Consider the following 15,881-nt stretch of genomic DNA (forward strand, 5'->3'; position numbering starts at 1 on the left):
CTAAAAATTAATGGCACTGTTGAGATGTTTGTTTTTAAATGTCCTGGTTTATGGTAAGAAACGAGAAAAGAGTAATTGTGAACTTTGGGATACGCATGAAAGAAACCAGAGAGAAGTCTTTATTTCAACCAGTTAATCTTCAGCCTTTGCTTAACATGTGAGTATTGGTGGAAAACTACAGAGAGATCACAGGCCCTATTGGCGAAGTTTCTGATTGTATCATGTGTAACTGCATAAGCGATGCTTCTATGCCTCCCACAGCACTGCAGTTCAAATGATCATTTCAGGTATTAAGGGAAAAAAACAATCTAGCCCTGGATAAAAACGTACAGCCACATTTTTTGAAACAGCTAAATTCAGGAGCTACACCCAAGCCTGATCAATGACAGATCTGCAGGATGAAGAAATCAGTTGAACAGAACGTGAACGGCTGCAACAACAAATCATGCCATGATTTAAGGAAGTTCAAGAACTAATCATAAACAAGTCACTGATCTCTATCAGTGAACACAATGCCATGTCCAAGGTTTTGGGACTCCAGCTAACCTCAGTGGGAACTAATATCCACAAATGGAGAAAACATACATGATGAACCTTACCAGAAGTGAATGACCACCAAAAATTACTCCTAGAATGCATCAAAATTCATTCAGAAGGTTACAAAAGTTTACATGTTGAAGACTCGTCAGAGGATATCACAAACTCTTGATGACAGCTGATATTTTCACAGATACCCATGTTACTTTTGCCTGACATTACAAGTGTGACAAAAAGCAAAATCATTAGAAATATGTAAGAGGACACATACTATTTAACAGCATTGTATTTAGCATTAAAGCTTGCATCCATTAAGTAAAGCAACAGCTGCTGGAAACTCAATTATTAAAGGGCAGTTAATTTTGTAGCAGACAGCAGTCATGGGCTGTTGGTGTAACACTGCAACTCAAAGCAGAGCCAGAAGCTAAAAAAAACAGAAACATAACACACAAATGTAATGATTGGTATAAATATATGTATGCTTACATGAGTTGTTTATATTGATTCTATTTTCTCTATTTCTAAATAACATTTATGCTGCTGCAGATAGCATCGTGCATTGAGGCTACTGAATGAATTCTGTTTTAAACAAAACAGGTCTAATCCTGACAGTAAAACTGAGTCACTCTGAATGCAGAAGAACGCTTTCATGTAGGAAAGAAGATATCATTATGAGTTTAAAGACAGATATAGAAGGTCTAATTACAGAGATAAGGCAACAGCTGACTGGCTCAGCGGATCAGCACCAGCATTCCTTCAGTTCTTATGTTGGCAGTAGTTAGATTTTGTTTTAACAAAGCCCTGAGTGGCTGTTTGCTTGACCACTCCATGAGGTCCACTAAACTAACCTCCCTGTTGGCTCCTCATACCTAACTTTAATCCCAGCACACAGTGCCTTGCAAAAGTATTTACACCCTTTGAACTTTCCCCATTTAGTTATGTTTCAACACCAAGGTTTTTTTTTAGGAATATTTTGTTTTAAACCAATACAGAGAAGTGCAATATTGTCAAATTAAACAAAAATCATAAATGGCTTTGAAAGGGTTTTTCCAAATTATAATCTGAAAAGTGTGGAGTGTACTTTTTCTTAGTTCCCTGAAGGAAACACTTTATAGAACCATCTTACATTGCTATTACAGTTGCAAGTAAATTTTCCAGTCATTCTTGTGTCACATCTGCAGGACTCAGTACAGAACCAGTCTGTGTGTGTGTGTATATGTGTCTGTGTGCAGCTCTGTGTTGTCTCTCTGCCGTAGGCTGACAGGCTTAACCACCCACAGCTGCGGTCAATTAAGCCTCATCAGCATAGGGCTTAAAAGAGCAGCAGAGGAAGAGGATAGTTGTCAGTTGCTTCTCCACAGCACAGTGGTAAATCATCTCTCTAGTTGCAGAGATTTCATCCTCACTTCTAGATCTAACCCTTTTGCTCTGGTTTCCTTTAAATCTTGGAACACCCTAGTGCCTGCTCTGAGTTGATCCTCCGATCCCTTCCTCATTTCTCATTAGGCTTCCATACCAATCTTCTACTTCCTCCTTCTCCTTGCCCCGGACCCCAGTTCACTTCGGGTATCTACAGACCCCTTAAAATATACAGCATCCATTCCTCCAAAACTTAAACCCAAAGAACTAAGTAAGATAAAGACACCCTTTGTTCATTGCATATCTTTACTTCTCATGTCCAGGATGGTGTTAACCATTTCTCCGTCATTCCAGTTCTCCTGTGTGCCAGTCTGAGCGAGAAGACAAAATTATTATTGATCTCCACAATAAAACACCTAAAACAGCTTTTTGTCTGCGTAGTTATACTTGCACCAGAGGGTCCTTGAACCACAATTTTCAGGTCTTGCCACTGATTCCCAATTGAATTTAGGTCTGGATATTTAAAGTTGTGCTAACACATGGACATTATTTGACCTAAGCCATTAAATTGCAGCTCTGACTGTAAGTTTAGGTTTGTTGTCCGGCTAGAAGGTGAACCTCCACTCCAGTCTGAAGCTTTTTGAAGCTTCTAACACGCTTTTCTCTAGGATTGCTCGATATTTAGCTCCATCAATCTTGCCATCAACTCGGACTAGTTTCCCTGTCCCTGCTGAAGAAAAGTACACCCACAGCATGATGCTGCCCTGCCATGTTTCACAGTGGAGATGGTCTGTTCCAACAGAGTACATTGTTACTGTTCTGTCTCACATAGCCGTTTGCATAGGTCAAAGTGTTCAAATTAGGTATCATCTGACCAGAGAACCTTCTTCCACATGTTTATTGTCTCCTACATTACTTTTAAACCACTGCTCTGCAAAACACACATTTGTGGAGTGCAGAACTAATAGTTGTCCTGTCAACAGAGTCCCTCACTTGAGCTGGGGATATCTGCAGCTCTCCTCATCTTGACTGGCCTGTCAGTTTCGGTGGTAGGTGATGTCTTGGTAGGTTTCTGCCATCCTTTGTCCTAATGATGCTGATTATTCACTAATGTTCTCCAAGAAACCTCTGAGGCCTTCACAGAACACCTGGATTTGTACTGAGATTAAACATCACACAAGTGGACTCTGTTAGTCATAATCCATTAGTGTTTTTTTTTTTTTTTTTGGTTTTCTGAATTATTGTTTAGGGTTTTCCATTTTCAATTAATTTCTCTGTATTGCTGAGTATTGTTGGTTTTAATTTGTATAGTTAATTCCCTTGTGTTTAGTGTTTTACTTTGTGTGTGTTTTTCTCTTTGTGCATTTTGGTTCATTCTGCTATGTTAGTGTTAGGCTTTTTCCCTTTTGATGTTTTGTAGATGTTTTTGTATCGAAGTGGTGTTCCCTTTGTATTCTCTGTGTTTTATTTTCATCTTCTCTCAGTTCGCATGCTCACTGCTCTCCCACAGCTGTTCAACATTTTACTGATTAGACTCACCTGGTTCCAATTGATCACCTCTCGTCTGTATTTAAGCTCCCTGCTTTCCATAGTTACCAACCACCTGGTTGTGTTCAGAGCTTCTGTGCCTTGCATGTAAGTTTTTTGGCTTTGTTATCATTAAAACCTTTCTACTCGTCATGTCGCTTCAAAGCTCTTGTCTGCACTTTGGTATAACTTCACAATTCATGACACTATTAGTAGATGACTTCTAAAAGCAATTGATTCAATTGTGCTGAAATTATTTTAGCGGTATAAGAGTAAAGGAGGATGAATACAAATGCTCAAACATCTAAATGTAGTTACACACTGAAAATCTAGTGTTGTGTTAAAAATTACATAAGCAGTTTACAGACCAATGTATCAAGAGAAGTATAAACTACACAGACTAACTGGATTGTCAGGTAAATTATTAGCTTTTTTGTTAGATGTTTTTGTATATTGATGACTGTAACACAAAAAATATTTATAAAATGCCCTTCCTGTGAAATTCAGAAAACCTAAAAACCTGAAAAATATGACCAACATTTGCCGTCACTGGTAAAATATATAGCCTTGAACAGTCGGCTCCCGTTGTCCATTTGTTCCTTCGTCTTTCCACATGACTGATCACACAACATGAGGATTGTTTAAACTGTTGGGATGATCTGATTTATTTATCCTGTGTTCATTCTTCCTAAAGGTTAAACACAAACCAGATATGTCCACAGAGCTCCATGAACTATTGCCTTTTGTTAAGGTGTCCTTTAATTCACCCCACTGTGCACCTTCTCTCATTTCTTTCCCACTTTTCATTTTCAGTAGCCATCCTTACTCCGAGGCTATGTAAGTCCACTGTGTGCTTTCAGTTCCCTTACATCTGTTCCTCCTTAAAGGCAAGATTTATATTAATGAAACGGTGGATGTAAAATTGTAATTTAGAGAACACAATGTTGGCCTGCAGTAAATTATTCTTGCTGTTTTTCACAGTGCCTATTGGGAAAGCCATTACAGCAAGCAGAAACAGCTAATGTGTGAATAGAGGGAGAAGTAAAAATGAAAAGAAATCACCATACTAATTAAGAACTGGGCTTTGAAATACAATTTGCTTTAAAATAAATTGACCTACTGGATAATATTATCTCTCATTCAAGAGAATGAGCTGCTTCCACCATTTGGGTTGTGTAATAGAGTCCTGCTTTAATTAGATTTAACCTCATATTTTTTACACATGACAAACGATGTCAGGGCTTTTCGTTTTTATTATTGAACATGTTTGTACTCATTTAATGTTCCCCCTTCCTAATCCTCAACCTATAATCATTTACTCATGTCAGCTGTTGTAGTGGAAATACTTTATATCAATCACATCCATTTGTTTTGTGAATGTTAGAAAATCCTGAATATTTTAGAGAAGTAGCCCTTTCCTTGTGCACAAGACTATCATGTAGTCTAATTAACAGAACAGGGCTCACAAGAGATAATTTACAATCTCCTCTCAAAAATAGAGGCTCAAGGTCACATAGTGATGGCTGGTCATTGTCCTTTAGTATTTTCTAGTAGAGAACATAACACTTGGGTCCATTAGTTACAGCAAGGCATCCAGGTCCTAAAGGACCAAAGCAGCCCCAGACCATTATGCTACCACCACCATGTTGTGACTTTTAGCATGATGTTTTTGTTAAATGCTCTTAGTTTTACTACAGATGTAACAGGACACCCCCATTTCAAACTGTTTCACTTTCAGTTCTTTGGTCCATGCAATATTTTGCCAAACGTTTTGGGAATCATCAAGCAGTTTGTTTGGCATAGGTGGAATAGGCTTGTGTGTTCTTGTTGTATAGTAGTAGTTTTGTCCCTGGAATCACTCATAGATGACATTTTTCACCCAGTCTTTTCTTATGTTTGAATCATGAACACTGAGGCAATTGAGGCCTTGAAGAGCTGGAAGTCTTCTGCTGTGTTCCATGTTTCGACATTTGTGAAGAATGGCACTCACTGTGGTTTCCAGGAGTCCAAAAGCCTTAGAAATTACTTTTTAACTGATTCCAAAATGATTGTCAATTACTTTTTTTCAAATATGTTCTTGGATTTTTTTTTTTTAGATTGTGGCCATGATGTGTTGCTTTTTGAGATCTTTTAGCCTACTTCATGTTGTCAGACCGGTTCTATTTAAGTGAAGCTTATTTACATGGCAGTTATCTGGCCTGTGTCTTTATGGGCTGTGGAGGAACAGGACCAAAGAGCAAACAGGAGGATGCGAGCTAATCAGGAAAAATCTGGAGCAGCTGGCGAGGAGGAGAGTGTAAGACAGATGAGTAGGGAATCTAGGGGAATGACAAAGCATGTAAGTGAACAGAAAAACGTAAACAGTGAAACTACTTAAAGAACATAAACAAAAAAATCTAACATAGGAATCCAAGAAGGTAATCTAAACACAAGAATGAATGATGAATCTAATCAACATCAATGAACTGAAATAATAGCAACTGAAGAACAGGAGCAGAGAAAACAGACAAGGAACTCAAACTCAAAACCCCTAACACATGTTGGTTTTGCTTGCTTTTTTCCCTTGATAAATTAAATCAGAATTTCAAAACTGCTATTTGTATTTGTTAACATTATCTTTGTCTGATACTAGAATTTGTTTGATAATCTGAAAATTTAAAAAAATGAAAAAACAAGACAAAAAATAAATCTGTATGGGAGCAAATGCTTTTTTACAGAAATTCAGCATATTGTGAAGAAACAATTCAGGCATATGTTCATACTTATGCTGATATAATTATGGTAGATTGGCCAAGAAAGCACCAGGGAAAAAAACTGTGATGTGGGTAATAGGAGTGCAGAAGCATCACGACTGTTGATGATCCATTTACACTCAAATGTGTTGGAGGTTTAGGAGACAGTAGGCAGTCTTAATCCAGTGTGAAGTGAGTCTTAGCCAAGTTGGACAGCTAAAACAACAAGGTGTAATTTTCAAGAGGAGAAAACAGGGCACCTTTTTTCAAGCATCATAGGCTTTTATATGCTCAAGTAAAACTAAAGAAAGGTAATCTGTGAAGTAAAAATCTCTAACTCGGATATTTCTTTTGAAGTGACTGGCTTTGGCTTCCTTGTCAACAGTGCTGAAACATATTGTTTTGTTCTGTACACTGTAAATTACCCACATTAATTCAACCCACTGTCCATGTCTAGCCCATGTGTAGACCTCATTAATACTTCTCACAGTTCTTCCTGACATTTAGGTTTTTTTCCCCAGCTGACTCATCTGTCCATCTTGTCCACAGATCCAACATTCGTCACCCTGAAGGAGAAGAATTATTGATGGCACTTTGGCTCATAGCTACATCCAAAGTCAGATGACTAACTGCTGATGCTGACAGAGCTACTATGACATAACAGAGAGGGGAAGTGACAGCTAAAACTTACACTGCCCTGTAAGTTTTCAACATTTTCAGCAAAATTTTTTCTTCACTTATCCAACCAAACATTGTTATTTACAATGACAAAATATTGAAAGGTTAATGCGCCACTGTCCATTATAAATGTTACATATTAGAACAATTCAGATGGTGTAGTCTTTGCTATTAATTTGGACTATTTCAAAAAACATTTAGCATTTGTTTAGCATGGAGCATTAACTTAGTTTGAGTTCAAGATTTAATTACATGGGTTTCTTCAAATTGACAGTACTGCCTATTTTATGTGCTATTGCTGTACACCTTTTGTAAGGTCTGAACAAGAGAGGCTGGATGCTGTTTCAGCTGAAACTTGGTGCAAGTCACTCATCAGTCACAGCTCTGACAGTGAAAAGATGTTTTCAGAGAGTCATATTGCTCATGCATGATTATCTAAACACATTCTAGCAGTAAGTGAACTTTACATTAAAACAACCTACACCAAAAACCTTCCAAGAGGTACTACCTACAGTTCCACTATATCTGAAAACTATATGGTTGTCCTTTAGGTACTTCTGAGATTGTCAAGTAGCCACAAAAAAACTGAAAGTACCCGAGGAATTAATTGTCTCAAATATAAACGTCATCCATCATTCATTGCTGTACCTGCTAAAAGTTCAGTCCTGCGGTTAGGTTATGAGCAGTCAACATCTTACCTCCACGAGGTGTTGAATGTACAGCACAGGGGAGCATGGGAGGTCCTCTCCCTGACCTGGACTCCATATACATCAGAAGAGCGATATCTGCTGACCCCTCTTACCCTGCCCACAGTCTGTTTGTACTGCTGCCTTCAGGAAAGCAGTACAGAACCATCAGAACATGGACTAACAGACTCCAAGGCAGCTTCATCCTTGAGCTGTCAAAGCTATCACTCTCCTTTAGAGTGTCATTCTCTAACACGATCCCCTTACAACACAGGGTGTTGTAATATGCCCTGACCTCAGATGTGGCATAATGTTCTGCTCCCAGTGACTTACTGGACTCTGTTGGTCACTTCATTATCAGAATTAGAATCAGTTTTGTTGCCAGGTTTGTACAGACAAACAAGGAATTTGACTCTGGTACACCTTGCTCTCAGTGAACATTTTTTTAATTAATTTTTTTATATTTTGTTTTAATATATAATGTATACTGTACTCTTCTGGTTATTGTTATACATAAACATTTTATACTTTGCTTTATTGCACTACTTGCTGTACTATATTGCTCATCACTGCATTTACATTTTATCTTATGTTTTGTTACATTCTGTTATGTTGTTTTACTCTTTTATGCAGTAGATGTGATGCCCTAAACAAAATGTTGCTATGCATACATTCCTGTGTATGCATAATGGCAATAAAGAAAATTCGGATTCTGGTACATAATGTGAAATATCTATGATTAAATCCATATTAATGCAATAAAGTAATAACGATAGCACAATTAACCAGATGTTTTGTGAGCATCTGATGAAAGGATTTGAAAACTTACTTGTGTTTCTGGTATAAATTGTCAAAGGAAAAGACAAACCTAACCTTGATCTAGTGTCTTAATTGTCTCCATCCATGCTGCTGGTGCTCATGCAGAGAGATGCACCTCTTATCAAACAGATCTCCAAACTGCAGCCCTTATCTGTGCCTGCACATGCATGAAAAAGATTCTGATTCTGCACAACACAGTGCCCAACATCTCGTGGAGATGTAAGGGACTTGCACTGATTTTTACACATATCAGCCTCTTCTAGTCAGTACAGCCTTTATCAACAACATGCTCAGCTTATGCTATTTTTGGCTGATGTGCTATTCTGAGTGCCATTTCCTGACAAGATAAGTATGCTGTGTACGGCATAGGTTTGGTTGGGCATGCTTTTGTCACCATGCTGATTAATTGTCAATTATATTTGGTGCAAATGTGTGGAACAGAGAGATAACAAGATGATGATTATGTGCTTTTGTTTAGGCATTAATGTTACATTATATGAAGGTTTCTGGATAAGTGAGAATATATTACATTAATAGACTAGCAATAGTATTTGCTAAATCAGGATTCTAATTCCAGAATATATTTGATGCATTAGAAGTCAGAAAACATGGTAGGCATTTTCACATCCTGGTCCTAAAACAACTACCATGCATTTCCTTTGTGGTAGTTTGCCTCACATTATGCTTTGTAAGGGCTCTGCGAAAAAATTATGATTGATTGAATGATGTTTCTTAGTATTTTAGTAGAGCTGGGTGTTTGAGATTTCATTTGTCTGTATGTTTGATCACTTCTGAGCTCTTTTTGATGTTATTATGGTCTTGCTATACTTAGTTCATTTCTTTAGTGTCCGTAAAGTCTTGCTATTTTGTTGATTCCCTTGTATTTAGTTTCTTAGGTTATTCATGTGTTCTGGTCCTTGTACTGGGTTTATTTCCCCTAGACTAGTGTTAGTTTTGCTCCTGTGGTTAGTGGTTCCTTTGTGTCTTTGTTCAACTCCCTTTTATTAATTAATCTCCTTCCCTCAGCTTCCTTGCCTTCTTTCTGCCACAGCTGCTCTACATTTGGGTGATAAAAACTGTCATTTAAAGCAAATCAAATAGCCCATGATTAACTGAAAACATTGTGAGCAGGAGCATGATATGAGATAATTGAGACGGTATCTGAATGTGTTTAGATTGGCGTATCTTTTGAAACAAATAATAAAGCTATTTATGCTTTAGACGACACATTGTCTTAACATTATGGCAGCTTTCCTAACCCATTTAATCTGTGTTGGAGCAGCATATTGAAGCTGTCCTGTAGAAACTCCGGTGGGCAAAAATACAGTGCTCAAAAAATAAAGGGAACACTCAAATAACACATCTTAGATCTGAATGAATGAAATATTTTCATTGAATACTTTGTTCTGTACAAAGTTGAATGTGCTGACAACAAAATCACACAAAAATCATCAATGGAAATCAAATTTATTAACCAATGGAGGCCTGGATTTGGAGTCACACACTTAATTAAAGTGTAAAAACGCACTACAGGCTGATCCAACTTTGATGTAATGTCCTTAAAACAAGTCAAAATGAGGCTCAGTATTGTGTGTGGCCTCCATGTGCCTGTATGACCTCCCTACAACGCCTGGACATGCTCCTGATGAGACGGTGGATGGTCTCCTGAGGGATCTCCTCCTAGACCTGGACTAAAGCATCTGCCAACTCCTGGACAGTCTGTGGTGCAACGTGACGTTGGTGGATGGAGCGAGACATGATGTCCCAGATGTGCTCAATTGGATTCAGGTCTGGGGAACAGGCGGGCCAGTCCATAGCTTCAATGTCTTCATCTTGCAGGAACTGCTAAAACACTCCAGCCACATGAGGTGCTGCTACCTCTGGCGAGCACATGGAGGGCCATGCGGCCCTCCAAAGAAATGCCACCCCACACCATTACTGACCCACTGCCAAACCGGTCATGCTGAAGGATGTTGCAGGCAGCAGATCGCTCTCCACGGTGTCTCCAGACTCTGTCACGTCTGTCACATGTGCTCAGTGTGAACCTGCTTTCATCTGTGAAGAGCACAGGACGCCACTGGTGAATTTGCCAATCTTGGTCTTCTCTGGCAAATGCCAAGCGTCCTGCACGGTGTTGGGCTGTGAGCACAACCCCCATTTGTGGACGTCGGGGCCTCTTACCATCCTCATGGAGTTGGTTTCTAACCGTTTGTGCAGACACATGCATATTTGTGGCCTGCTGGAGGTCATTTTGCAGTGTGCGTGTGAGTGTGTGTGTGAACCTTTGTTTCATCTCTGTAGAAACAGAAGAGAGGTAGGGTCAGAGAAAAAGAGCTAAAGATGCAGCTAATGGTAATGGCTCTCCCACAGGGCCATCACTCACTGAAACTTCAGGAAAGAGTGGGGGAGCCACGGGGCGGCAGTCATTAGGAAAACCTCTATCTTCATCTGTGAAAAAAGACAGCAGCAGCACTTCTGCTCTGTTCCATGTAACAAAAGTACAATTGTTACGGTAAAATGCAACTGACCAAAATACTATCAGCTTTTAATAGAGTGCCATCTCGTGGTGTACCCTGAATGTTTGGAATGACAGTTGGCAAGGAAAAGTAATGTTGGATTTATAGTCTATTCATAAAGACATAAGTAAAGAAAACATTGTTTAAAAAAAAACCCTTAAACAAGTTTTTTCTGTAATTTTCATCATAATTGATCAGGTGAAAGCTCCACTGGCAGTCTTTATGGTATTGTGATTATGACTGATCATTGATAAATTAGCTGTCCAGTACATTATACAATATTCATTGTGTATATATTTTTCATATACAGCGAGAAAAGCTGGATATTGTTTAGTTATTTTACTAGCAAGATCAAGACATATGTGAATATTACTAAAAACTGATTTTAGTTAGTTAGTTTTTTGTATATATTGTATAAACTCTATTATTAAACTTGACCTACGAACTTATTCAACACACACATGATTTTATTTTATATTAGATTTTTTTTTTCTTCTGTTAACATTTATTATTCATAAGTTTAAAATAAATATTGAATTAATTTATTCAACACTCTATCCTGGAAGGAACAGCTTCTTTTTTTGCATCACTGCTGGACAGGATTTTCAGAGATTCTGTGATATTTGGTGGTAAAACATTTGCTCACTGTGTATACCTCTATAATTCATACACATATGGGGTCAGGCTGTAGGATGAAGAATGTAATAAAACAATCCTCTGTTTTATCACCTTTTTTGCATGATGACACAGAGGCATGAATCTTGCTACATTAGTCTGTCATTACAATAATATTATTTAAAAGCTTCTCAGCAGAGATGCATTAAAAAATCAGCTGGTGATCATAAGATATTTAGCAACACTTTGGGCTGGCAGTTATTGAGGGAAGAAGGCTCAGGTACTTTTTTGGTATTAGAGACATGTTTAGGAATGAAGTCAGAAAAATCAAAAAGTGGGAGCTATTCAAAGTAAAACAGTATTTTCTATGAAGACATCCTGGCTTTTCACAAGGCTGCAACTTTTAAATTCAATTCAGTTTTATTTATATAGTGCCAATTCACAACACATGTTGTCTCAAGGCACTTCACAACAGTCAGATACATACATTCCAATTAATCCTAACCATTGAACAGTGCAGTCAAAGTTAGTTATTTATTCAAATTAGATGTTTTTAATCCGTAGAATGTTTTTCTATCTAAGGAAACCCAGCAGATTGCATCCAGTCAGTGACTTGCAGAATTCACTCCTCCTGGATGAGCATGTAGAGACGGTGGACAGTCACTGGCGTTGACTTTGCAGTAATCCCTCATACTGAGCATGCATGTAGCGACAGTGGTGAGGAAAAACTCCCTTTTAACAGGAAGAAACCTCCAGCAGAACCAGGCTCAGTGTGAGCGGCCATCTGTCACAACCGACTGGGTGTTTGAGAGAACAGAGCAGATACACAAAGAGAACAAAGAAGCACTGATCCAGGAGTACTTTCTATGTGAAGGAAAAGTAAATGTTAACAGATGTAGCTCCTTTAGTTGTTTCACCTAGAAAGAAAGAACCGATAAACTCTGAGCCAGTTTTCAAGGTTCGAGTCTGAAAGAGAGCACATAGAGTTAGTCACAGTAGAAGCTCAGTCAGTAGCCATGTCTAGGAGAGAGAAAGGGTTAAACACTAAAAGACAGGGCCATGTGGATCATCGGTAGAGGGTGAGCATTAAGTTGTTGAAATTAAAAGTGGAACTGATTCTTTAAAGGTTGTTACAGCATCGCCTGATAATGATCTACTGTAATGAAATTTTATTTCAGGTGTGGAGTACTCGGTTAAATTAAACTCACTGGTTATTAAGAAATGGTCAGACAGGACAGGGTTATGAGAAAATATCGTTATGTCTTTACACTCAATGCCATATGTCAGCACAAGGTCCAGAGAATGAAGACAAAGGTGGGTAGGTTTGTTAATGTTTTGAGAAAACCCAATTGAGTCTAAGATAGCATAGCATAGCATTAAACTAACTAATTTATGTTTATTTTGTCTAATTTCATTGTCTAGATTCTGCAGTAATACACAGTGGTTTTCACAGTTGCAAAAGCTAATAATCTAATTACTACTAAAAGGATGCAAAAGACAACTGAAATGTCGACTCCCTAATTAATTTTTGCTTTTGGTTTGAATTAATACTAAAACCCTGTTTTGTGCTGACTTATCTACTTCACACACTGTGTCACATAACCTGTGTTTATAATATAAATAATGAAGGACTGCTCATGTCAGGAAATCTAAGGAAAAATGGTTTTTGAATGTTGTTGGTTAAAGTTCTCAAGGCAAAATTGTAATTATAAGGCGTTATAAAAAATGGAGTTCAGAAATTGATTGCTACTTTTCTACTTTTCAGACTGCACTTTACAAAACTGAAGCAGGAATATCAGAATTAGAATCGCCATGTTTATGTGCACAAACAAGAAATTTGGTTTCACCTGCTCACAGCGTACAGACATTAGGTATAAATATATAAACTTTAGATAAAAAAAAACTAAAAGAACAATATATACATATAATATGTATACCCAATATTTTCCTTATAGTGAAAAAATGGTTATTTTGTTTCACAGCATAGTAGCTGACTACATGTTCATAGGATAGAAAGCCTGGGGGAACAAACTGTCTTTATGGTGACCGTTGCAAGTGGTGCTCTCTAGCGTCGACCTAAGGTTAAAAGTCTAAACCGTTTGTGTACAGGATGTGTGGGGTCTGCATAGATATCAGTGGCCAGTTTCCTGAGCATAGACCTGTACAAATCCTAGCTGGAGGGACGGTCAGTCCAAATGATCCTCTCTGCAGACCTAATCGTAAAACAACCAAGTGATGGATAAACACAGGACAGACTGAATGATGACAGTGTAGAAGATGATCAGCAGTACTTCTTGTGTTGCCGTAAGAACTACAGTCTCTGCTAGACCTTTTTCCGAACAGTGTGAATCTAAGTGTGAGGATTGCCTCAAGTCACGAGAACGGGTGGTTCCTAAGAACCAGATGTGATATACAGTAGACATGGTGCTGTTGAGAATGGTGAGAGTGTGAGGTTGTTCACCAGATGTCCACCGTCATCTCAGGCTCCAGGTGGTTCTGGAGCCTTGGTACCTGTAGGTGTTACCAGTAAACCAGCCGATCCACCTCTTGTCTGTATACAGACTTGTCATTGTCCTGGATCAGACCAATAACAGTGGTGTCATCTGCAAAGTTCAGGAGCTTCACTGACTGGTCCACTGAGGTGCACTAATTTGTGTACAGAGAGGAGTGGGGAGAGAACGCAACCCTGGGAGGTGCCGATGCTGATGATTCTTGTACGAGAGAAGATGCTCCCCAGTCTCACCTGCTGCTGTGGTCAGTCAGGAAGCTGATGATCCACTGGCAGGTGAAGGCTGTGAACATGGTAAGTTTCTGTTAGAGGATATCTGGTTTAATGGTGCTAAACAAGATTTTGTCTCTAGGTGGAATGAAGTATAATCCCAAGTTCACTGCATCAAGCAAGTTGCTGGGGGTCCAGCAGGGAGCCCTGTGATGTTCTTAAAATGCTTCAACACCAGTTGCTCAAAGGATCTCATGACCACAGGTGTCAAAATGACAGATCTGTAGTCATTTAACCCCGTGATGGTCCGTTTCTTGGCAAATAGGGTGATGGTGGAGCGTTTGAAGCAGAAGGGAACCTCACACAGAGTGAAGATGCGGGCCATACCCAGTAACACTGTTTTATCGTAACCTGGTGATTGTTATCTTTAGTATAGTTAAATGTTACTTTGGGTATTCATTAATTTTTACAGTTTGTTAACCTCGGTCGTCACTATTCACAGCAGCAGGTTTGTCATCTCAGCCTCCACCCTGACGGACCCAGTGATGCAAAGACTACATCCTGCTTCGCCTTCACGGTGGACGTGAAAAAGGTAAGAAGTAAGGAGAATACATAATTACAGACTAAATGACACCTTTTAAAGCGGGAACAGGAGGAAGAGGACCCAGGACTAAAGCTACCAATAAGATCCTAAAAGCGTCCCTCAAGTCCGCAATGACATTACCATGTGACAAAACTGAGTATGTGCGACGCAACACGCCGCCCACCTCAAATGAATCCGGCACCGCCGCTGCCATTGCAGTTAACCTCATTCAGCCCACCTGTTCTATGTTAGCCCCACTGATTCACCTCTGCCATGCTCTACATATAGCTGCCGGTTCTGTTTACTCCTTGCTGAAGTATACTGTTTGCCATGTCACGCCTGTCCATGACTGTTAGGTTCATGCAACAATAGCTCCGGTTAATGCCTGTTTCTACATTGGCTCCATGTTTCGTCCACCTTATGCCCACCTGTACGTTTTTGCCTTTTATTTATTAAAAACCGTTTTGCTCCGGCCTGCCTGCTTTTGGTTCTTACTCCAAGAGTCACCTTCCTGACAAGAAATTAAGTGCCATATGTTTCAACACGCAAATTACTTCCCTGTATTTAACCATCAGTAACCATTTTGTCTAGAATAAGATTCAATTAAATTATCTACGGATAAAGTAGTATTCTCACAATTCCTTGTTTTTTTTTTTTCTTTTTAAAGAATTTGAGATTATTGCTGTTAGGTGTGTTGATTTTGCTTTATATTTCCAGTGTTTGCACTATTAATATAATCCAATTTAATATGCTAATGCTGCAACATTTAAGGAATATTTTTGATGTATTTTATCAACATTTTACAGACCACATAAAAAAATTCATGCCATAGAATAAAAGTCTGTTGTACTTTTTTTTACGTCCAATTTCAGGCTAATGTACGGTTTGTTTTTCAAAAGTCCATTTAGGTGCTCTAAAATTCATGAATGTGAACAAACATAAAACCAAGGCATCAAACAGCAGGTAAATGTTCCACAAATCTTATCAATAATTCAGTAACACTAGTTCAAAACACAGAAGCTTTTGATTAGATGGCAGTGATATTTCTGGGAGTTGACGTCTGGCAGAGATCAGGTGGTGTTTTCAATAAGAGCTGAACGCAGTTTTTTC

At 38.6% G+C, this 15,881-nt stretch overlaps 1 protein-coding gene across 1 annotated transcript in view; it reads left to right on the forward strand.

The window, feature by feature from the left end:
• LOC124883806 (gap junction delta-2 protein) overlaps window positions 1-15,603 on the forward strand; it is a 103,571-nt gene extending 87,968 nt beyond the window's left edge. Inside the window, exons 2-4 of the transcript XR_007042320.1 lie at window positions 6,705-6,854; window positions 14,131-14,272; window positions 14,691-15,603. The gene's annotated coding sequence lies outside the window, so the exon portion shown is untranslated. The remainder of the gene's footprint in view (window positions 1-6,704; window positions 6,855-14,130; window positions 14,273-14,690) is intronic.
• Window positions 15,604-15,881: the final 278 nt, after the last annotated feature.

This window comes from Girardinichthys multiradiatus, chromosome 18, assembly GCF_021462225.1.
Source record: "Girardinichthys multiradiatus isolate DD_20200921_A chromosome 18, DD_fGirMul_XY1, whole genome shotgun sequence".
Lineage (NCBI taxonomy): Eukaryota > Metazoa > Chordata > Actinopteri > Cyprinodontiformes > Goodeidae > Girardinichthys > Girardinichthys multiradiatus.